Source organism: Zonotrichia albicollis, chromosome 3 (genome assembly GCF_047830755.1).
Source record: "Zonotrichia albicollis isolate bZonAlb1 chromosome 3, bZonAlb1.hap1, whole genome shotgun sequence".
NCBI classification, from domain to species: domain Eukaryota; kingdom Metazoa; phylum Chordata; class Aves; order Passeriformes; family Passerellidae; genus Zonotrichia; species Zonotrichia albicollis.
The window spans coordinates 92,249,476-92,273,351 of NC_133821.1; positions in this window are offsets into that span (position 1 = coordinate 92,249,476).

Consider the following 23,876-nt stretch of genomic DNA (forward strand, 5'->3'; position numbering starts at 1 on the left):
TGTAGAATTAATACAGTCTATTTCAGAAGAACCCTATATCATATAGTGACTTTGTATATATGTGCTGTTCTTAGATGTGAAAACTGAGACGCTTGTATTACTTTATAATTTTCTGCTGTTTACAAAGAATTTGTAACTCAACTGACTGAGTTGCCGTCTCTTCCAAGCCTGTTATTTAACCACGATGTGGAAACCATTCTCCAAAGGCTATGAGCAGTGTATCTTAAGTCAGAATTATTTAATATGCATCCACATCTAAGCAAGAGTTTTCTAGCAGCCTTTCAGGTATGGCATGCCTGATGCATTTCCCTTTCCAGACATTCATTTGCAGAAGCTCTGGAGAAGGGTAGATAACATCTGACTGTCAGCAGGGCACATCATGGATGCCAGTCTCAACATGTGGATTATTCCAATTTGCAAGGTCAGAAGATGTTCCCCATATTGTGGATGACAGAATGGATTAATGGTGGGCAACAGTCCCTCAGCCCTTTTCACAACTGTCTGAGAAACACAATGCTGCACACTGAAAGGGAAGATAATGCAACAAAGCTCTGCTGCTGCATGCTGTCCTAAAGCTATAAGTTGACAGCCCTAATGAAGGCATCATTCCCTAACTCAAACCTCTTAATCAGTAATACTTTCTAAAATTATAGTGATTTTTTTACTTTTGAAGAAATTTTCCCAGGTCTCAGGTGAATTGTATCTTTTTTTGTTTTTCTTCTTCAATATGGTCAGCTAAGTGAATAACTGTACATTTCCATGCTAAAGAAAAACCAATTGCTGCATAAAAATCCTAAGTTTCTAAGCAAAGGAGAATACATTTGATACTGGTTTATTTTTCCTTTTCAAGGGAGAAAGTGCAGTGCAAGATCAACAGCCACGCTGTACATTCAGGCAAAGTAGTAAGGAGCAATTGTATTGCCACACATTTTGTAGTGGTACATTTTGCTGCATGATTTTCTCCAAGATTAGGGCAAAGCTGTCTTTCATTCTGGTTTGGTTTGGTCTGCTTATAAAGGGGATTTCCATATTTCTTTTTTTGCTTCTCAAAAAAAAACCCCAAAAAACCACCACAAAGAACCTCACACACAAAAAACCCCAAACAAAAAACCCCCCAAAATAAAAATGAAATTTTCTATAATTCTTTAATTTTTAGCATATTCCTTTGTATGATTTTAACCCATACCAACAGTTATTGTCTGTGATATTGCCTGGGCATGGGTCAGAATATAGCTCAGGCTTTAAGAAAAAGAAATAATTTTACCAGAAGGATGAGAATAAGAAAAACCTTACTGGTAAGGGTTACGGAGTTTTCTATGGCATATCCTAAAAGCACTGTTGCCTGCTATTAAAGCTGTGCATTTAGCATCAATAAATCTGCACACTTTACATTCAGGAGTTCTGAAAGAGTTGACCAAGCCCTCTCCAGACCAGTACAACTATCTTAAAATAACATTTGAAACAGTAATACAGACACCTGGACAAAGTCAGTGCTGTGTGAATATTTGTAAAAGCAGAAATAAGCAGATCCAAGTGATTACAGATCTGTCAACCCAGCATTGATCTTCGACAAAATAATGGAAAATGTGCTATGAGGATTGACTCATAAAGAATTAATGCAAGGAAATGCAACCAACTCCAGTAAGCTGGGAAGTAGATGTGATCAAACTCACTTGATTACTTTTTCAGATTAGATTTCAGGAAGTGTGGTTTGTAGAGGCAAAAAGGCTGATAGAATACACTTATGCCCAGGATTGGTACTGTATGACATTTTATTTGCCAATAAATTCAGGATTATATAAAACTGAGTTGGCATACCATATAGATTAGAAACAAGCTATTGATCAGTGTTAAATTGTAAACTTAAATGAAGAATTATCATTAAGCAATTATGTTAGTTCTGGGAGATTTACACTGCTTAAAAAATTTATCAACACAGTCTGTGCAACAACTTTAAAATCATTACTAATGAACTTCACAAATGTCATCAAAATAGCAAAGAAGAGAAAAAAGATGAAAGGACCCCATTAATTGCTTAGCTAGTTAGGTGAAATCCACTTATATTAAAAAAAAAAAAAAACTCAGAGCTTGGGAGTCACCAAGGACAACCAGCTGAACATGCTCTCTGAAAGCAACATGCTGACCAAAAATATTATTACTGTCCCTTGGATAATTGGGAAATATCCATTAGAATTACTCAGCACTGGAACCAAAGCTGTGGAAAAGCATGTCAGTAATTTGTGAAATGGGAAAGATTTGAGGAAATGTCATTAGAATAACAGAGAAGATTGAAAAATTTACCTGCTTTTTCACACCATATAAATTGGCCCAATAATGGATACTGCTTCCCTTTATAAACACTTCTTCTGTTTGATAGTGAAACCATCATAACATCAGCACTATCTTAATGCAATCATAGAATCATCAAATGGTTTCATTGGAAGGGATTTTAAAGATCATCCTCTACCATGGGCAGGGACACATTTTCAGCAGACCGGATTCCTCAAAATCCCATCAACGTGACCTTTACCACTTCCAAGAAATGGGGCTTTCTCTGAGCAACCTGTTTCTGTGCCTCGCCATTAAGGATTTCTTCCTAATATCTAATTTAAACCTGCCCTGTTTCATTTTGAGGCCATTGCCCCTTGTCCTGTCTCTCCATGCTCTTGTAAAAGGTCTCTCCATTTTTCTTGCAGGCTCCCTTCATTTACTGGAAGGCCACAGTTAGACCATTCAAAAACCTTCTCTTCTCCAGGCTGAACAGACTCAGCTATCTCACCCTGTCTTCTTAAGAGAGGTATCCCAGCCATTGGATCATCTTCATGGCTCTCCTCTGGACTCAGTCCTACAGGTCCATGTCCTTCTCACCTGGGGACGCCAGAGCTGGATGCAGCACTCCTGGTGGTGTGTCATGACATCCCAGAGAAAAAGAGTTCAATATGCTCAATTTTATCAGAGTTATCTTTTATGTAAAATACATAAAAGAAACATTAGATGGTAAGTGTTTCGTCCAGAGACATCACTGTGAGGAAAGAAACTTCAACAATGTTGAGAAAGGAAAGGCCAAGGAATCCAGTAACTGGAAGGCACAAATGGACAAAAAGAGGGCAGTCCTTGTTGCCTGCATTGTGGTTAATGAAGAGGTGACTGCAGTGGTCCTCCAGACCTTGAACCCTACCAATCTGTACAGAAATAAGTTTTCAGTGTAACACGGATGCCAGGAGGCCAATTTCTCACATAATTGCTGCTAGTCTTAACAAAATGCGCCATATGGTTTCTTCATAAACAAGAATCTGCTGTCAGTTTATACTTTAGATTCTGTTGCATTGTCATAGTTTGTCATAATATCACTGTCTACTATGGCTCATCTCAGCAAATATACTGTTAATCCTCTATTTATACTATTCAAGCAAAATCATGAACAGAGAGATTTAGTTTATTTAAGCCAATCTTTATTCACACTCTCTAGACATAGCCTGATATATTGGTGACCCAACAGTGATGTTTTAATAGCTTTTAAAAAATGTTTGAATATGAGTTGATGGGGGTTTTTTTGTAATACAAAGTGTTCTGTTTTTGGAGGAAAAGTATTTACTATTAACTCTTCATACTTAAATAAGAGCCTGCCTACATAATTCAACATTTGTTGGAAATGTAACTAGAAGCAATATATTTGCTGTCCTCACCGATTGTCTTTCAGTGCAATTTCTAGAATATCCAGGGCATTTGTACCTAAACAGCTGTGTTGAGCAAACTGATACTCTGTCTAGTAGTCAGTTCAGGTTATTATCATATAATCATTACTTGTTTGTACTATGTCACCTAGAGGTTTCACTTGAAATGAGAATCATTGTTGGAGGAGCTGCCTTTGCCCAGACAGCTTATGGCTTAACAGTTGAGACAGATGAATGCACTTCGTCTACAGTAATGAGGATTTTGCAGAGCAATTTACTTTCTGTTATGCTTGATTAAACCTATTATGCCTTTACTGACACTTGTGCAACCCCATTACCCTTTGTAGGTTTACACAGGTGTAACAGGTTGGACCTCTAACAGGAATTAATTCTGTGATTTCTGCATAAGAACAAGTAGGACTCAGCTCACTCTGTCTTAGTTGTATTAGCCCAGCAGGATGGACAACAGTGAAAATTACCTGCAGTGAAATGTATTTTTGGTTCTAAATTACAGGGATGGGACTAGATGTGAACAGAGATCTCTGCTGAACTGAAAGATACTTTTGTTATACTTAAAAAATAAAAGATTTTAAATAGCAGGAGAATTCTTCAAGAACACTGAAGTAGCTCCATGAAGTAACATAAAGAGTAAACAAAATTGCTGCTATTAGGTTAAGGTAGCAATTGAATCAGTTGGCAAATCTAAGTAGAACTGATATTACAGGTTTAAACTAAGGGATCTATTAAATCTATAAACAGATATTTCAAGATCAATTTTGTTACTGAGTCTGAGAAAGCTATTTTCTTCCTTCCCAAGACATTTTCCATAGTTAGGGAATATACATGTAATTCACTGCCTATTTCTGCTCACACAAATATCAAACACAAAACCTTGAACTATCTTCTATGGGACAAATAGCAAGTGGGCAATATTTAATTATGTGGGATTATGTATGTCAGAACAAATGTGGATTTTTAAAATGTGTATCTTGCACTCCCAAATCCTTGTGTGCAAGAACTTAATAAATAAGTGTCAGTGCATCATCACCCTAAGGCAAATATTTAACCAGTATAAAAAATTACTTGACCTACATTAGCTTTACTAAGAAAATCACTTTTGAGCCATTATTGTACATAATCATGTGTCCTACTTTGGAATAGGCTTGTAGACAATATACTATCACTGAGAAGCATAGCAATGTGTATCCATTTAAAGTTTATTCAATGTGAACAACACAAAAATTCCCAAGTTACTACTGAATTTGACTGCAAAGGTCACTGTTATTTATCCACATCTCCTCTTTCTGCAAAATGAGAGGCATATGTGGTGAAGAGAGCTCTTCAATAGGGAATTAACTGACATGAATAGGTATTTAGCTGTTGATCACAACATGACAAAAATTTGTTCTATTTTATCATCTGTTTGATACAATTGGTATCATATGGAAGCTATATCTGCCTCAGTAAGCAGAACTGATCAAGAGGAGCAGACTCTAGGCAGAAATGTATGGGCTTTGGTACCTTACATCCACATTTTGAGAGTTTTTTATTTATTATTAGACTAACTCTACTCTGATCCCATAGCCTGCATGCCTATTTGTGGCTGGAGTGCAGTGGGTGTGCCTCTGGAGCAAATTTTCCAGTATAATTTCATGCAAAATGAATTGAGCTTGGCACTCAGAAACATCTACATGCTGTGAGCCAGAGTAGGGACTGCTGGGAGATGTATTTCAAAAGTACTTTCCTGGTCTGAACTAAAATACTGATACACCAGATTCACCAGAAGACTGTGCTGCCATTGAGCCAGACCTGGCCAGGCTGGGAAATTGGACAAAGAGCCCAATGAAGTTGAACAAAGGCCAGGGCAGGGTACCTGAGGAGAGGCTGAGGACTGATCTGCTGGGAAACATCTCCATGGAGAAGGACTTGGGGGATCGGGTCCACAAGCTATCCTTGAGCCAGCAGTGTGTCCTTGTGGTCAAGAAGGCCAAAGGTATCCTGAGGTTCACTGGGAAGAGCTTTGCCAGCAGGTCACAGGAGATGATCCTGTCCTTCTGCTCAGCCCTGGTGAGGCACATCTGGAGTGCTGTGTCCAGTTCTGGGCTCGGCAGGACAAGAGAGACTTGGAGCTCCTGCAGCAGAGCAAGCAGAAGGAAAATTATGAGGGGACTGGAGCTTCTCGCTTACAAGGAAAGGCTGAGGGAGCTGGGCCTGTTCAGCCTCACCAAGAGGTGACTGAGAGGGGATGCATAGAGTGTCTTAAGAGCAAGTGTCAAGAGGACAAGCCAGACTTTTCTCACTGGTGCCCAGCAAGAGGTCAAGGAGCAACAGGCACAAACTGAAACACAGGAAGTTCAGTAGGAACATAAGGGCAAACTTCTTTACATTGAGGGTGACCAAGCACTGGAACAGATTGACCAGAGAGGTTGTGGTGTTTCCTTTGCAGTAGATGTTAAAAACCCGTTGGACACAAATCCTGTGCAACCTGCTCTGGGTGAACCTGCCTTAGCAGGAGGGGTGGACTAGATGATCTGCAGAGACTCAGCCCTGCTGTGATTCTGTGAAACACTAACGCACCCAGAACGTATCGGTGAAAGTTCCTGGTCTCAGTCAAAAGGAGGAAGTGAATGAGCACACAGAAAGTGAAAAATAAGAAAACACTCAGACATCAAAGAATAGTAAAATGCGTTTATCAAGTTCATCTCAAGTTTAGAAATTGAGGAATTTGTTCTTGTTTATCAAAACTTATACATCAGTTGTTGCAGGAGAAACATAGCTGAAAGAAAAAAATCTTTGCTTCACTCACATATGTCAGATGAAATTGACAAAAAATGTTCATAAAGGGACAAGTGAAATTTGTAATATGATTTAGGAAAAGAGGCTGAAAATATTAAGGACTATAAACATTTAATTTTGAAACTGTACATAACAACATTGTTAAAAACGCATTCTAGAAAAATGAAATTTTGTTTTGAATTGTATCTATATCACTTTTTAAGCATCTACTAAAACTTTTTTGGGTCAAGTACAAGAAATTCTGTCTAAGTTCTGTAAGATTTTTTAAACATTTATTATTGCAAATGTTCAACTAAAAAAACCCAACCACAAATTGTTAGACCTTTTTCCTGTCATTTTTCATTGTGTTAATTCATACTTCTTGGTCAAACCAAAAGTTGGAAACACATAAAGAACTCAAAAAGAAAAACACAGTTTGGTTATGGCAGAGCAGTGGTTACAGCAGTGTTTTGATTTTGTGCAACAGCTTTGCCATGGGGGAGGAATCTGAGTAAAGGGGGTGGAATCTAGGTAACAAATAAAGCTAATCAAAATCATAATCAACTGATTTTTAAATTTTATTTTTTAAATATTTCTGGCTTAACCCCTGATATTACTGTGCAGGTTGCTGTATGTATAAACTGCAAAATATTCGCAAGGATACCTGAATAAAACAGTGCAGTTTTTTTAAAAATAGATATGCCCTTATCTGTTCTTTTTTTTTTTTTTTTCAATGTTTTTTGATTAGGAGAACTTACTATGAGACAAATAACATTGTCTGTTATCTGGTTCCTCTTCTCCTATATGACTGATTTATTCTGACTGGGAAAGCTTAAAGCAACAAGTAAAATATGATAAACAATATCTGTCACCACATAGGCAGCTTGGCTAAAAGGTTCCTGTCACTATTAATAATAGCTTTTGGTTTTCAGCCTCCCTGTTTATTGCATTAGTAGCAGATGTATAATACTACAAAAAATAAACAACTTTCAGTAGATGCTACCTGTGAAAATCTGACCTCTAAATGCTGATATTTAAACTTCTTCTAGACAGTCACATAAATACTCTGAAGGAAAAACCTCAGGGGTAGTGCATATACAAAAAAATATATATAACTAGCTCAAACTCCTTGTGTTGTGTTATATTGCATGTCAAGATGCCTCATCCTGTACCACCAATACAAGAAAATATCACTTGGCACCTCCTACGTTTATATAACTTGTGCAGAAGTAGCTGTTTTATGCTTATTTCATCTTACAGAGACTTTAAGCCACATACAGTTTAAAAATTTTCAGTTACAGTCTTAAAAATTGTAAACAAGTACAGAAGATACTATTATGCACCACCATACCTGGTTTTGGGGGGGAAAAAAAGATGTGCTTAATTTTAGACAACTGAACAGGTCCATTGCAGTATATTACTTCTTTAAGTGAAGCACATTCTAATGTGCTCTGGTGGAGTGGGAGCACTCTGACTCCCACAGAAATGTAAAATAACTAGAATTCACATTTTGCACTGACACAAAATCTCTAGAAAATTTCTACACATTTTTTATTCACCTGTATATACAATATTGCAAATAATGAGAAATGTTCTATTTTTTGACATATATGAAAAGCTTCACAAAACTAACAATTTTCTTTGATTATTGAAGAAAAGAATGACTGCAAGAGAAAAATAAATAACTTTTTAGTTAATTGAAATAGTGTTAGATAACGAAATAAATTATTTAAAATTCATTTTAATGCTTTTAATCTGTGGTAAGATTTTTCATTCATATAAATTTCATTGTGAAAAAAATCTTGATTTATAAAAGTTTAAAAATAATTTCATGCATTTCATGGATAAGTCTAGTAGTACCATATCTTTTTTGGCTTTTTTTTGCAAATAAACTATGCATCTAATAAAATATTCTTCTATATTAATCGGCCTGCAAATTCCCAAAATGTGTCTCTATGGAACAACATAGCTTAAGAGTTATTGTATGATTCTTTTCTACCTTTTATGGATAGAAGTTATGTTTCTATGAATATGACTATCTCAAATCCATATGGCTGAACAGGGAAAAAAATCCCAAAAAAACTTGAGATGTTCCTATAATGTCTACAACTGTAGATATACTTAATTTGTCTTGAAAGAGATCATAGTAAACGATAGTTAAAGATAGTAAACCATAGTAAAAACAACACAAAACAGTAAATGATAGTAAAAGATAATTTTAATATGCTGCTACTTCTTTCCTGGAGAAAATTTCTTTAGTAATTAATATTAATTTATGATTAAGTATTTGGGGAAATTACATATCCATTTTAATTAGCAGTCATAGGACTCTTCTTGGTTATTTTAATCTGGAACATTAATGCTGGACCATTTTCACACTGTGCTTTCAGTAGTCTCTTTCCTTCTGTCTCACTCACGTCTTCATATGTATATAAAGCTAAAAAGATACACCAGAATTAATTACTTTTTACAGTTTAACTGAATTAAAACCACTGGTGGGTCTTTTGAAAGCATATGTAAGCAGCAACCCAAGAATGTGTGGGGATGATATCACTAAAGTTTCCTCTGATATATCTATATATTTATATGTGTGTTTGGATTTGTATGCATATCAATACAGAGAAATAGAATTGAAACAAGCATTTAACTTTATATGAAACTGCATAGAGAAAACCTTGAGTCACAGGAACTGAACTACGATGGAAATCCTCAGTTATTTCAGTATTATAGACATTAATAAAATTTTCCATTTTCCATTAATAAAATAAGTTTCCACAGAACCATAGATTTGGATAAGACCTTAAAGTTAGCCTAGTTCCAAGCACCCTGCCATGAATAGGGACACCTTCCATCAGACCAAGCAGCTCTAAGCCCCATCCAACCTGGAGTCCAGTAACAATTTTTTTCACCATATCAGCAGAGTTTCTGTTCTAGCTAACAGCCAGACTTCTCTGTGGATGTTAAATTAACACTAAATGACTGAAGTTCACTGGTAAAACTCATGTCATGAACCTAAAGCCGTGGTCTGCTAGTGCAAATCTACAGTAAATTATTAGTGAGCGTGGAGAAAAAAAAAATGTATGCCTTTGCCTTGGAGCCAGGATGGCTTGTTATCCAGTGTTTTGTGTTGTTTATCAATCTTATTTCTCCCATATCCTCTTTATGGTAGACAGTTTGCATTGAAAAAAGCGTATTGTGTATGCATTGAAAAAAGAGGTCATACAGACTCCCCTTAGCTAATATTTCACACTTCATACCCAGTTACACAGAGTAACGTAGAGATCCACACTGCAATTTGAAAATATAACATTGTGTATTTGATAAGAAATATATCTGTCAGTCTGATGCAAAATTTAATTCTTCATTGGAGCATGGCTGGCCTTAGAAGATGGAGAGTAAATATTTTTAAATAGACGTGCCTTCACAGAGTCAACACTTTTAAAACAAGTAAAGGAACTCAGACTGAATATTCCCTTCACAAGGTCCAAGAGCACTGTTTTCTTTGTGATATCTACAGGACAATGTAGGTCTTAACACCTATAATCAAGGGAAAGGTTAATATTAATGTGAGCAGCTGGATACAGTTGGTAGAAATGCCGTGCAGAGTGTGGAATTTAGATGTGGAATCAGGTGAAGTTGGTAGGAGGCTCTTACTCTAATGGGGCATCCTGGGGAACAACATGGAGGACTGAGTATTTTTGAAGCACTGAATGAAATTTCAGTAACGATGATTGTAGTGGTTGACATAATATGCTGAAAAAAATAACATCAAAGTAAAAGTGTTTCTCCAGAAAGGTATATTCATAAGATGTAAAGAAACAAGGGAGAAGGAAGTGAAATATTTGGTTTTGGATAGCAACCCCTGTGTTAACAGGCTAAAATATATTGTGGGACTTCTGGAGAGTTGATAGGAGTTTATTATTGATCTGGATATGAGAAAAGATTATTGCACTTTGGTTGGAAAGATACGTTTTACAGATATGCATAACAGAGAATTATCTTGTGAGGAAAATGTCCTACTGGCTCAAATAGCATTGATGCACCCATCTGAATAAGAATTGTTATTAACTAGCAAAGCCTTCAGTGTGCAGCATTTAATTTGTTTTAAAAAGAACAACAACAACAAAAGTTGAAGATAATAATGCAGTTAAAACTGCTCAAAGTGCTTCATTTCAAAAAGGCAGCATTTCACCTAAAGTAAGGATGGCCAGGAGTACTTCTGAGCCCCCAAATGTGGAAATAGGCCTTGGCCATTTCCCAAGGGAATGAGGGCAAAGCCTTGGCACACGTCTGCTCCCTGGAATGAGGGCAAAGCCTTGGCACACGTCTGCTCCCTTTCCTTGCTGAACTTTGATTTTGATGAGAAGGAAATCTGGGCCCATGAGTCAGGAGGGAGAGGCACCTCACTCTGACACTGTGCCCTATCTGGGGATCAGCAACTGGGACTGCAGGCACCGTGCCGGGTGCGCAAGCTGCTGAGTTTGGATGCAGCCCAAGGTAACTATTTAGGGAGACCAACTGAACTAAGGAACTTGGGGATTAGATTTTGGAGGCAGCCTGGAATGTCTCCATGTCAAATGTGCTAAAGCTATCTGGAATCTGTATGCCAGGCAAGGAGAAAAAAATGTTGTATGAGAACTTTCCAGACCTAACTGGAAGAATAACCATCTTGAAAATGACATTAAGCATAAGTTGGGAGTCTACAAGGAATGGAAAAAAGGACCAATCACCAAAGAAAACTATGACTTCGAAGTCAAGAAATGCAGGTTTAAAGTGAGACTTGGCAAAAGTAGGACTCAAACTGAATATGACCTCATAAAGGAAATCAGGCTAAATAGTTAAAGTTTTCTTTAGGTATGTGCTTAGATGGAGAAAAAGGCAGGAAGTTGAAAGACTGCAATGAGGTTGAGGTACACTTGAAAGCTCCATATTTGATTTGAGTCAGCTTATATTTGGTTAAAAAATCTAGGTATTATTTCAGTTTCCAATAAAATTCATGGTTTTGAGTGTGGGACTACACACTGGGAAGCAAATAGGAAAGGATTGACCTGCAAGCAAAGTGGCTATTATACCCATATAGTTTATTAAAATAAAATTGAGCTTCCTCAGATAACCTGCGGTCTCACAAATTTGGAAGAATAGGTGAGTGAAATTTCCAAATTCCCACAGCCATTGGCTGGTGGGAATTTGGTGGAATCAACCAGGTGGCTGTCCTCATAACAGCAATACACAAATGCAGTATTTGCATTAAGACTAGTCATCCTAGCAACTACCGGGTCCTGTATGCTGAACTCAGCAGTGCAAATTTTGGTGACATTAGACCTGAGGGTTTCAACAATCTTGTAATATTGTTTTTTCACAGGTAAATTATGCTCTACTACACACTGATGCATGTTTTGTATTTTTTTAACCAGGTAATGCCAACACTATCTCTGCAAAAATAGACTGCTTAAGAAATTTGGATCAGCAAAAGGGTAGTATGGCACAGAAGGGACTGACAATAAAGTTACCAGCACCAGGCTGCAGACAAAGTGTGGGGCAAGGGAAAAACTCCTGCAGAACCACCTGAAGTGTAAGTTTATATTTATCCTGTTTAATATTTCCTGAACAAGTAAATGACAAACAGTGTGATCATACTGCAGAGGAAAGTAAATTAAAGAGATGCCTGGGGTATTCACAAAGACTGACTTGACTGCAGTGGAAATAATTTCTCTGGGATATTCCTATGGCAAATGACAGATTAACTACAGCAAGTACAATTCATACGAGGTGATGAAACTCTTGCTCCAACTTGACTCCTAGATAAGTTCTTCTCCTTTCCTTTGCCTCACAGGCAGCCTGGAAACCTAATTTTGCTATACTATAGCTAGACTAAAGCTGGTCTCTGCACACACACACCTCTTCTGTTGCTACACTTCCTTTCTGTGCCCTCCACTTGCATTGTCAATACATTATTAGATTATTATACAGGAAAAGCAAAATGACCTTGCAGACTAGAAATAGGATGAAATTCAGTAGCACAAAATTCAATAGCTGCATTGTTTTTATAAACTGGGAGACCACTTTTATTTAGCCAGTGGTAGGAGGGTCTGGGAAACCAGCAGAGAGGCAGCTAAGCAGATGTAATCTAGAGATACATAAGTAGAATTATTTACACAGCAGCAGATATTTATGAGTTGTTCTCTAAAAACCTTGCATACAATTCTGGACATTCACATTACAAAAGAAAAATTTAAATAGAAATAGGCTAAAACAAGCTTATGGGAAAATCAGGAAGACAGAGAAATGGTATTTTCAAAAGAGGCTGAAATTTTGGTTTATTTGCTCTAGCAAAACAAAGTTTGAGGCAAGAAGTGAATGCCATATATCAACATATTAGGGAAGTAAAAATCAGGGAAAAGAAGACTCTATTCAAACTAAAAGGCATTACTGGTGAAGGAACTAATGGCTATAGACTAGCTATTAATAGCTTTAGGATGAAAATTAAACTGTGTTTGTCCATAGGAGCATTGAGATGAACAAGCCAGGTTCTGAGAGGGGTGTAAGAAAGAAAATGTATAGCCATTTCTGAGATGGCAATGACACACTTCACAAAATGTTGCATGCGGTAACTCCCTTTGATGATAAAGGGAAGACTCCAGGGTGCAAGTGTGTCTCACCCAGCCCAAACCTGCTCTCCATCCCTAAACATACTCTCTGTTTTAAAGTGATGAAGGACTTGGTCCTGCTGAAATGGGAAATTTGGTGTGTTTAGAAATGAAACCTGAGTGTTAGATGATCATTCCCTAAGGGAAAAGAGATTTGAGAGCACTAGCACAAGAAATCCCAAGGGTCCCTGAGAAGCTTGCTGGGTCTGCAGTGCCCTTCAGCAAAGGAGGACACAGCGAGTGCTTCAAGCATCCTTGACAAATCCACCCCAGCTTCCAACCCATGCTATGGCTTTCAGCACATCTGTACTGCTCACCAAGCGGCACTGTTCACTATGACTTATTTTATCAATGAGATCTGTAGTCCATGAAAGGATCAGTCTGCATAAATTTTATGATTATTGTACCAAGAACTTCCCAGAACTGACTGTTCCCTTAACAGACATGACATGTACTGACAGTGCAGAGAACTAAGAAAGCTATGGACCCTGAATAACTTGGAGAATTTTTCATACTTCAGCCATGGAAGAAAACAGATAAAGAATTATTCAAAATAATTAAACCTTATAATTTTGGCTTGGTTTAAATTAATTAATTAAGATAGAAAATCACCGTGGCCTTTGAATTTTTTTAATAATATGTCAGAAATTATCCTTTATTGTTTCAGGTGAATAATACTACAATTGTTTCCTTTTCTTATGACTGTAGACTGCTAGGCAAGTTGGTTTCTTGCCAATATTAAGTATTTTTATATTGCTTCAGCCTCAGAGTGGTAGAACAAATCAAGCTTCAAATTTTAATGTTATTCAGTTTGTTGTTTTAAATTAAATTTCATGTATTGCATGTTTGGCTCTTTTTTCCTTGGCTACCTTTTTGGCAGTTCTTAGAAATTATTCAAGTCTCTTTTTTTTTACTTTAAACTGCATTGGCATAAATACCACATGCAACATATGCCTCTGCAATGCATATGAGCACCACGGAGAACAAGATTTGAAAATATGAAATATTTCCAAAGGGGAAAAACCCCTATACAAATGTATTAATTATATCTCCACCATGACTGTTTTCTTATGTAACTATTATCCCATAGCCTGGCTTGATTTCTTATAGTTCATTGACCCATTTGGTAAATTCACAGACAAACTTTGGCAGAGGTGTAACTTGATAATTAAAAAGTATGTTATCTCTTGCCAGCTTGTTATAGCCAAGTGTAAGCTGAACGCTAGCTTTCCCTAATCCCATCAACCCAGTCTGTAGGAAGGGTCAGGGGTCAGTAACTGCTTCTAAAAACACTGTTCAACTGAATCCAAACAAGCTCTTACCTACTAAGCAGCTGCTCACAAACAATTCGGAATCTGTCCTCATTACCAATTGTTAGGGGCTCCTGTTGCAAGAAAAGCCCTGTTTTGAATAGGCCTCTAATGCACCAGCAAGTCTTCATCTGATAGGCTAAGACCTAAAGTCAGCAAATTTTTTTACTTCTTTACTTCTTTTTTTTCTTCCTTCTAGCACAAAGAGAAAAAATTAGAAACCAGCTATTACCAGCTGGCATATCTACAGTCTCTGGCAGGAGGCAAAATGTTAATTTTCAAAGCACAGTTTTGTACATCAAGGAGGACTTCTAGGAACTGGGGAAAAAAAGAAGAATAAATATAATAATATATGGAACATTGTGAAAAGCAAAAACTATTTTTCAATGACTGATAGAACAAAAAAAGATTGGGGTAGGAAGAAAGAGTTTTAGAATATCTCTTCAGGAAACTTCATTCAAACATTTTAGTCGCTTTTGAAAATAAGAGCAACATCATTATGATCAATGGTCAGACCTAGTTTTGCTGATTATCTAAAAGATGCTGGCCCTCTTGCCAGGATTTGCAGACTTTTTAATTATTTTTTTTACTGTGTAAAATTTTTAGTTTTTAATTTTTTAACTTTTTTTACACATATCTAGTAAGCTAGAAATGCTTTTGGAAGGAATAAGTGAAGATGTTTGATATCTGAAAACTTGTAGAAGAGGAAAATTTTACTTACAATAGAGCTTGTTGCCACCTAAAAATCATAGTTTCCTGATTTAAACATTCACGGATTCATTCCCGTGAGATTGTTAAAGTTTGTACTTTTCTTTATTAAAAATGAAAAAATCGTGCATCAGTGACCAGCTATTGGAACAGGTGGTATGTAGGGGACCTCCACTGGTGCAAACTGGGAGCCTTGCAGTAGTCTCACTGGTTTCAGGGTAGGAAGAATTAAACCCTCTCTGACTGCTCTTATTTTTTCTGTTTTAAACACAGTTGGTTTTTTTAAAGTCTTTTTATAGACAGCCTTGAGAAAGACCATCATAAGCTGATGGATGAGGGACTGCACAGAGGTATCTAATCCTGACACCAGCTTGGTGAAAAACACTTGCATTGTGGTGGCTCAGACAATAAGGATGTGGTCCCAGACTCCTGAGATTTTCAGTTTCTTTTTTTTTTTTTTTTATTCCTGAGGCCAGTAGCTTTTACAAGCCTGATTTGTAGAGCATCTTGTCTCTGTCTCCCTAAGGTCAACCTGCTGTCTTGGTCAGGAAAGTGAAGTGCACAACAAGATAAAAATTTAGGAAGATTTCCAAACTCAGGTGCAGTGTTTTATTACAGCAACACATGCAAAGAGCTTAGATGCCTTAAACCTCTTTATGTCCCTGTGAAGATGCATGATAGCTCTCCTAATTTTACATTTCTATTCTGGAAGCTGAGAAAATATGTTTCTTTTTCTGTGCTGCCTTTTTGGGGGTTTTTTTGTTGTTTTTTTTTTTGTTTTTTTGGGGGTTTTTTTGCTGTGAGGATCACAGTTTATTGTGGGAGCAATTGATTTTCATTACTCTCATAGTTTCAGATGGAGAAACAAATATTTTAGGTAACTTTACCAAGAAAATATAGTTACTGTGTGGAGCAGGAGAACAACTCTTGTGAATATTCTTGCAGCAATTGCTGCATATATTTAAATTGCCCATCAGACACAGGACAAATATTAGCTTTCAAATGCATGCAGCTTAATAAATGATAAGTGAAATTACTGTAGAAATAGTCATTATTAGAAATATTCCACTGAACAATATTTTTAGTTTTTACTTGAAGCCTTAAGGATATACAAATTCCATTTAAGTGGTATAAAAGTCTCTGACTTCCAGAGGCAATAGTCATATTCAGGACATAAGTGGACTTAGTATATTAGGCCAATATTCCTAACAGTTTAAACAGGAAAATAAAAGAAAAAAGAAGATGAAGATGAGACTTACTAGTTTCCAGCAGTTATGGCATGCATGTATGCACTACTGGGCTGGTTGTCTCTGCTAGTTCAAATTCCTCCACCCTTGACAAAACCCCTTTCTCTGAGTTCATTCTATGGGATTCATTAATGAATATTTTTCTAAGGGCTTTGGATGTTGTCTTTTCTCTTTTTTATGCACTCCCTCAAGAGCAGAGATGAGAGTGATGCCAAGGTCTGAGCTTGCCTCCATGCAGTTTCACCACTGTCCAGCCTCCCTTGCTGACTCTTCTCTGGCTCACTGGCAATACTCTCGTTATGGCCTTTGGCTGGCAGGCAGGCATTCAGCTACTCCTTCAGAAATTAATTTGCCCAGTGGATTCTGCTTCCAGAATAAGAATACCAGAATACAGTGCAAATGATCACAGTGCTAACTTTGAAAACATCAGTGCTAGCAGTCAGTTGTTGAGAAGTCTGTAGCCTCATCATAGTTCTCAAGATGGGTATTTGTATACCCAAAATGCCATCCAGAATTGGCAGGCTGACGATGAAGGGGCTGGGACTGTCCTCTCCCCCATCAGGAAAGACATTGTGGTGTTGCTGTTTGCTTCTGCTCCCCATTTGACTACCTGGACCTATGCAGAGGGATGGGAAATGGGTTCAGCTATAGGGGCTTCAGCCCCAGAGTACATCAGAAATTCCTGTAGTGACGTTTAAATTGTTCCTGCTTGCATTCTCCCCAAAAGACATACATTTTCACTTGATCTTATCTACTCGAAAAAAATTGCAGAAAATGTGATTTCTTTTCGGTAGACGTGAAAGTGATTGAGATTCAAGAATTTGTGGGAATTGAATTCACAGCATGAATTCAGGAATTCATTCATTTTCTAAAAATAAATTAATCTGGGAATAATTTCCTTTTTTTTTCTTTTTTATTCCTGTGGGTTACTAAATGTGATTGCATTTCCCATCCTTAATTGTCTCCCTGGAAATATTTAATCAAATCATGCTTTCAGTCACCCTAGTATAAATCCAGAGTAGCTCCAATGAGCCAGAGTCTTATTTCTACAGCTATGAAGAAAATTTTATTTAGGGCTCTTGTATACTGTTCTACATAGGAAAGTTCTGATCAAAATACAAGTTGAAGTTTTCAAAGAGATTTTTATCATAAATCAATATCCCAGCAAGCCTAGTCAGTTTAAGAAACAAACAAACAACAAAAAGCCCCAAAAAACCACCAACCCCAAAAAAATGCAACAAAGCTGCCTCGCTTTATTTTCCTGACTCTGTTAATCTCTTTTGTCTGAATTTTTCTTTTTGTTTGATTTTGAGTCCTAACTGCAACTTCCTAACAGCATGGGCTTGATTTAAAACTAACAATGACAGTGTGAGCTCCCCTGAAAAAGGGTTAAACACAGACTGCGCACTAAAAATGTCTGCTTAAAAAAATAAGTCTTTAAATCATTTTATGTTTAAGAGAATTTCTTTTCACCCTTCCCCCTTTCAAAAAAAAAAAAAAAGAGAAAAAGTGAGACCATCTTAACTGTAAGAGCAAGTTTATTCAGGTGGTATGAATCAGACAGGGCTCACTGATGCAAACTATAGGCTCAGAAAGCACAGCAGGCTCTGAGCCTCACAGGGCTGCCCCACGAAAAGAAGCATAACAAAAACCAGAGAAGAACAGGCCTGCAGTAATCTCCTTGGCCTGGCTAGAAAACAGGGGTGAAGGAAAGCTGCCCTCTCATTATAGTTTTGGTCTCAAGGTTAGAATTAGACCCTTAGGGTAAGCAGCTGTCAATTAGAGATAACTCCAACCAATGCTGTCTGAAATCTTGGACTTATCTCCTAGCAACTCCCCTTCTTTCAGGGCAGCAACCCTCCACTCTGCCTTCAGCTCAAGAGTCATCTTGAAGACAGCGAAATAACCTTTTCAATTTGGGCAGATGCATAAAAAATCCAGCTTCCCGAGCCTGCGTGAAGCCTGCGTGACATTTGACTGAAGCCGGGTTTTAATCTAGGTTGATTATATATGTGCTTTGTTTTTCACGCTGCAGATGTTGAGAGGTGATTGTGCTAAAAGAGAATTCTCAGTTAATACCTACAAACTCAGTGGGTTTTAGTCATATGGTGGTTTGCTGAGAGAGACACAGGGTTATCATGTTTGTGCATCTGCTGATGCATCTCTCCTTCCCGCTGTCTTTTACACCAGGAGAAATTTGCCAAGAGTGGTGAATGAGGAGTGGCCATGGTTACGGCCGCAGCTCTGGAGTCCCCTCTCTGGCGTGGCAGGGTGTGCAGAGCGAAGACAAGCATAAATCCTATTAAGAAAAGCGAGAGGTTATGCACCATTTGTGTAGGGAACATGACTGAATTTGAGGGGGAAGTTTAAAACACACCAAAAGGCACCACTACTTCTATTTTCAGGGCTTACCATTCATTAGATCTTATTTTAGATCCATAGCAGTCCCTTTTCCTAACAAGGTGAAAGGAGAGAGGGAGAGGGGATCAGAGAGAGGAGGAGCAGGGAAAGAGAAAAAGGGTGCTCATGGAAAAATAAGGGGGGGGACACACACAACAAGGACGGAGCTCATCTTTGATTCAGTTGGGGTCCGTATTCACAAAGAGATCACTCAGAAATTTTGTACAAATGGCAGGAGCAGAATGTGAGCGCAATGAGGGGCCTAATGCAGGCACTTGTCCTGTAATCAAAGATTCAGCTCAACATGAGTCCTTTGTGAGACAACAGCATCATTCTCCACCCAGGCTAACCCCTGAATGCAGAGCAGCTCTCTCAAGCAAGGCAGGCAGGATGAGCTTCGCATTTCTTTGTCTTCTTTGGAAAATATGATCATTTTTTTTCCCTATTCCTCATCTGCTTCTCTTCTAAAGAAAACATTTTCTGATATGCCTGTAGTAAGGCAGAGGATGTTTGCGTGAGTGGAGGCGCTCTCAGGGCGAGGAGGGGAGCAGATGGGCTGACATGGTGGAGCGAGGGCAGCTCCAGCCGCGCCTGGGGAGAGGGTGCAGAAAAATGGCTGACATCTCCCTCGCGCGAATGCATGATGGGCGTCCTGCTCTGCGTAAGCACAATTCCCCTTCCCCGGGCTTCCCCAGCCCTGCTTAGACAAAATGTGCAGGGGTTCCTTTCTCCCTGCTTACAGACATTCTGGGGTAGAACTTCACAGTATTTTAAACCACTTTTCTTTTAAAAAATACTTTTACCATTTTGTTAAAATGAAGCAGCGAATTTCAATATGTGTAAATGGATTTGTGCAGTTGGGTTGCATTAGGAATCCATTTTTTGAGTTGCAAACAGTGTTTCCTTATATGTGTTTTAAATTTCACGGTAGAAAATTATTTCTGTAAAAATATAAAACAGTATTTATCTGCTTCCTGATAGGGTCTTCTGCTCAGTGTGAACATTACCTAATATGATGGGTATAATATATTCTTTTCAGAATTTGGCTCTTGAGAACTGGAAACAATATGCAGAAAGTAAGACTGATTTTCAATCCTTAAAGCTTTACACAGAAACAATACAAAGAAACACTATTAAAGAATTACCATGCAGAGAGTGAATACGAAACTAAATAGCCCAGTTGAACATTTTGTTATTCTGGGGTTACAGCAGTCTACAGCAGCGTAAACCAGCGTGGCATTGTGGCAGGGAGGCAGGTCCCAAATTCTTAGGAATCCCATTAATTCTTTGCTTTCTTCAATAGCTTAGCGCTTATCTCTAAAGAGAACTGACTGCTACCTCTAGCATTGCTAAAGGTGTTTGCTGAAAAGGCTACCCAGAAATGGGTCAAGCCTACATTCCTTCTTGATATCACAGGGAGTCTTGGAAGCAAAAGGCGGACTGTTTAAATTTCAGGCAGGCTTACTTGAGACACAAATACCATATTAAATAACCAGAAATGCCAGTACTACTATTTTAGCATACAATGTAAAGTTTAAAATATTTCTCAACACCCAGTGATGATGAAGTAAAAAGGGAAAACATTGTTTGAAATAACAGACTTCTTGATATAAACTTCAATTGTAAAAGATAGAAAATATTACTGGTAAGGTAATCTTATTGCTAATTTAACTGAAAATGCGTTTGTGATATCTGTTTGGTACATAGCATCCTCTTTTTACTTGATTCTCCAAGACATTGTTATGATTCACCTGACCTCTGTACGTGTGTCAGTGTGCATGTGTGTGTGTGTTTGCATGGGCATGTATCCCTCAGCTACCTTGCAGCTGAAGATTTTAAAAGGCCAAACTGTGTACTTTTCTGTCTGGTGCTGTATGCAAGTGAATTTACCTACATTTTCATGTTACATATATCCAAAACACAGAGCAAGTCTAGTTGTACATTTTTAACATAAGGCTTTATCAGATTATTACATAATATATTTATTTTATATTTGTCAAAAGTGGACAAATATGAACCCCTAATAGATTCTTTTTTTTTTATATGGCATATGTGTGTTTTCAATTTTGTCTCATAAATTTGTGACAGTATATAAGATTGCAAAAAAGTTTTACATTTTTCATACTAGGCCTGGCTTTAACTCTGGTTATGATGCAATCACTAACATATCCCTTCTTGGGGAAAGAAACCAGCCAGAGCCCTGCAGCTCTGTGGCCCTGTCAGGCTGCCCTGGGCTCTGCTCTCAGAGCTCCCAGTGTGATTCAGCACTCTGCCCCTATTCAGGGACAGAATAAGAATGTGCTTAAGTGCTTTGTGCTTCGAAAACATGCTTAAATGCTTTGATGAATTGAGAACTAATTAAATGACTGAAAGTTCAAACTTAATATCTCAGTGTATGGAATGTGTGAATTTTCCCACAGGAAAGAATAGCATGCTCTGAAAATATCGCCAAAAATTTTTGGTTTTTTACCTTAAGTTTGTGTTGTTGTGGGCTGTATTTTTTCTTTTTTGCTTCTTTGGTTTTTTTCAGTAAGAAATAGAGTATAATAAATTTTTAGGGTTTTTCCTTCTAAAACTTTAGAATATTTTTTAAAACGTGCACAAGATAAATTGAGAACAAAATTAAAATATATACATGTTCACTAAATTAATCTTGTAGTTGTGGTAATGTTTTATTTCTGAAACGTAGCAAATGCTACTGTGTGTGTGGGGGGTGAATTTCTCTTTTCTCAAATGTTAATTTTTTCCTTTTCTTTGAAGTGCCTCACAGAAGGGGTTGGCAAAGTTCCAGAATAACAGCTGGAAGTGAGAAGGAATGAAAAAGTGTATCATAGAAATTCAAATGAGAAATAGGATATACATTTTTAATGGGTATGGTTATCATTCATTTGAACAAATTATAAACGTATAAATGAGGGATTGTTTTTAGATTTCCAGATGTCTTCAGCTCAGCATTGGATGCCTTTCCAATAGATAAATACAAGCGATTAACTTCATTGAATATATGTGACTTGAAATTCAGAAAAAAATAAAATGGTACATTCTGGCCTTCAGAGCTGAAAGCATCAGAGATAGGAAACACTGTAATTCTGGACATAAGCTCATTTGCAGGATGTGTGGAAAAGATACTTCATTTCATGTCCTGAAAAATGAATAATTTCTTTTTTTAAAGATAACTTTGGGGTTTTTTCCTGTTAGCTCTGTTCAAGAAAGAACATATATAATATCAGAGAGGGTTGCTGTTAAGATCAGATCTATTGACATAATTAACTTATTTGCAAACAGTTTAATGTATTTTTGTCTGAGTCTGCCTTCTTGCACACACCAAAACTACTTTGATTCAGCTCCTTGTGAATTAGGGTGTGCAGCAAATAAAGGAACAATCATCTTGTCCAAACATATTTGCATTCTTAATATGGTGCACACATTCAGGCAAGTGGCAATTTGCATGAAGACCATGAGCCAAATTCAGTTCTGACAGTAGTAGGCATAACTTTATTCAAATCAGACAAGCAGCAGGATTTACAAGGGGCAAGAATAGGTGCTGTGCATTTGCTGCATGTCTATGCTCCAGCATAATGCATTGCTGTTGTGCAAAACTTCATATTTTTCTTAGACAGACCAGAGTTTATCAAAACTAAAGGCCATTTTCAGCTGCAGGTTTGGATATGCATGCAATATCTGGCAAGATACATGGCTTGCTTTTACACCTAGGTTTCAGTGTGAATAATAATCGTACTTTTAAAAATTATTCTTTTTGCAAGCTTTTGTATTTGGGATTAAATGATAAGCATCATGCCAGGATGCCTCTGGCCACCTTCAAAGAATCTTTATAAATTCAGCCATAAGCATAATCAATTTCATTCTGTCCAAACTATTAGCATTTTTAAGCACTTGTTTTCCAAATGTTCTTACTAATACTTTAATGGTGGTTGTATACCCCAGTGGAGCCAGTGAGGAGCTGGCTGATGTGTCTTGCTGTGTTTCAGAGAATGTTGCGAGGAATCTACAGCAATTAGCTGCTCATGCCTCTGCTTTCCTGTTTTGTGCCTTCTCTTTCATGTATCAGATGTTTGTAAGTTTTCCATTAGACATTTCCTGCTTCTAATAGATGTTTGTGAGGCTTTTGCTTTGAGCTATCAAGGCTCCAATTTGTGCTGTTTGGTTTTGTTTTAGGGCTGAGGGGTCTCTGTACTCCTTTCTTCCTAGAAAACATTATAATCTGGAAAAAATAAATAAATTGTACTTTGCAAAAAGTGAATATGACTCCTTCATCTAAATGGCATGGTTTGCACATGTGTCTTCTGTCAGCAGATCACTCCTAAAATAAAAGCACTTAAACTGCAGTTTCTGCCAACTTATCAGACACCAATTGGTGACAACATATATGTATTGCAATTTCTAAAGGCAGCTTTGTACTCCAGCGTTTTCATCTTCTTTGCCCTGCTTTTTTTTTTCCTTTTTAATTTGAAACGGTGACTGATTTCTTTTTCTGTTTCCATCAGCTTGGTACACTGCATGTAACACGTAAGTATCTTTAGCTGCTTTTGAAAGAAGAAAACACCTCTTTAAAAATTATTCAAACAAGTGTTGCCCAATATGAAGTGGCTGCCAGAATTAACAGGAAAGGCATAATTGATTCTCCAACAGTCATACATGAAAACTAGCTTAAATTTTACAAAACCACTTCTGGCATTTCAAATACTTAAATAAATGTAGTGGTGATCTTTTAATCCCCTCTTCCATCTTTAGCAGTGAAGCAGCCTACACAGGCACCAAAGAAGGCAGCTCCATCCTCTCAGAGGGCGTTTTTGCAGCCAGGCACTATCCGTCATTCCTCCATTCACATGGTACCAAGGTTTCTGGATCTGTATTTTGCTTATCAAGTCACCAAACCAATGCATCATCAAAGGGAGCTGTCAATTCACAGCACATCACCCGTGCTTTGAACTTAGGAATGAGTCAAACGTTTTGGAGCTTTATTTATTAAGGTCAAAACTGGGTTTGAATTGGCAATGAGGGCAGGGGAGTGGTGAGGGGAGCAGAGGATGGCTGCTGACTCAAGAAACCTGCTGGGACTTTGTGGCCCACTGCTAGGCAACAGCCCATCCCCAC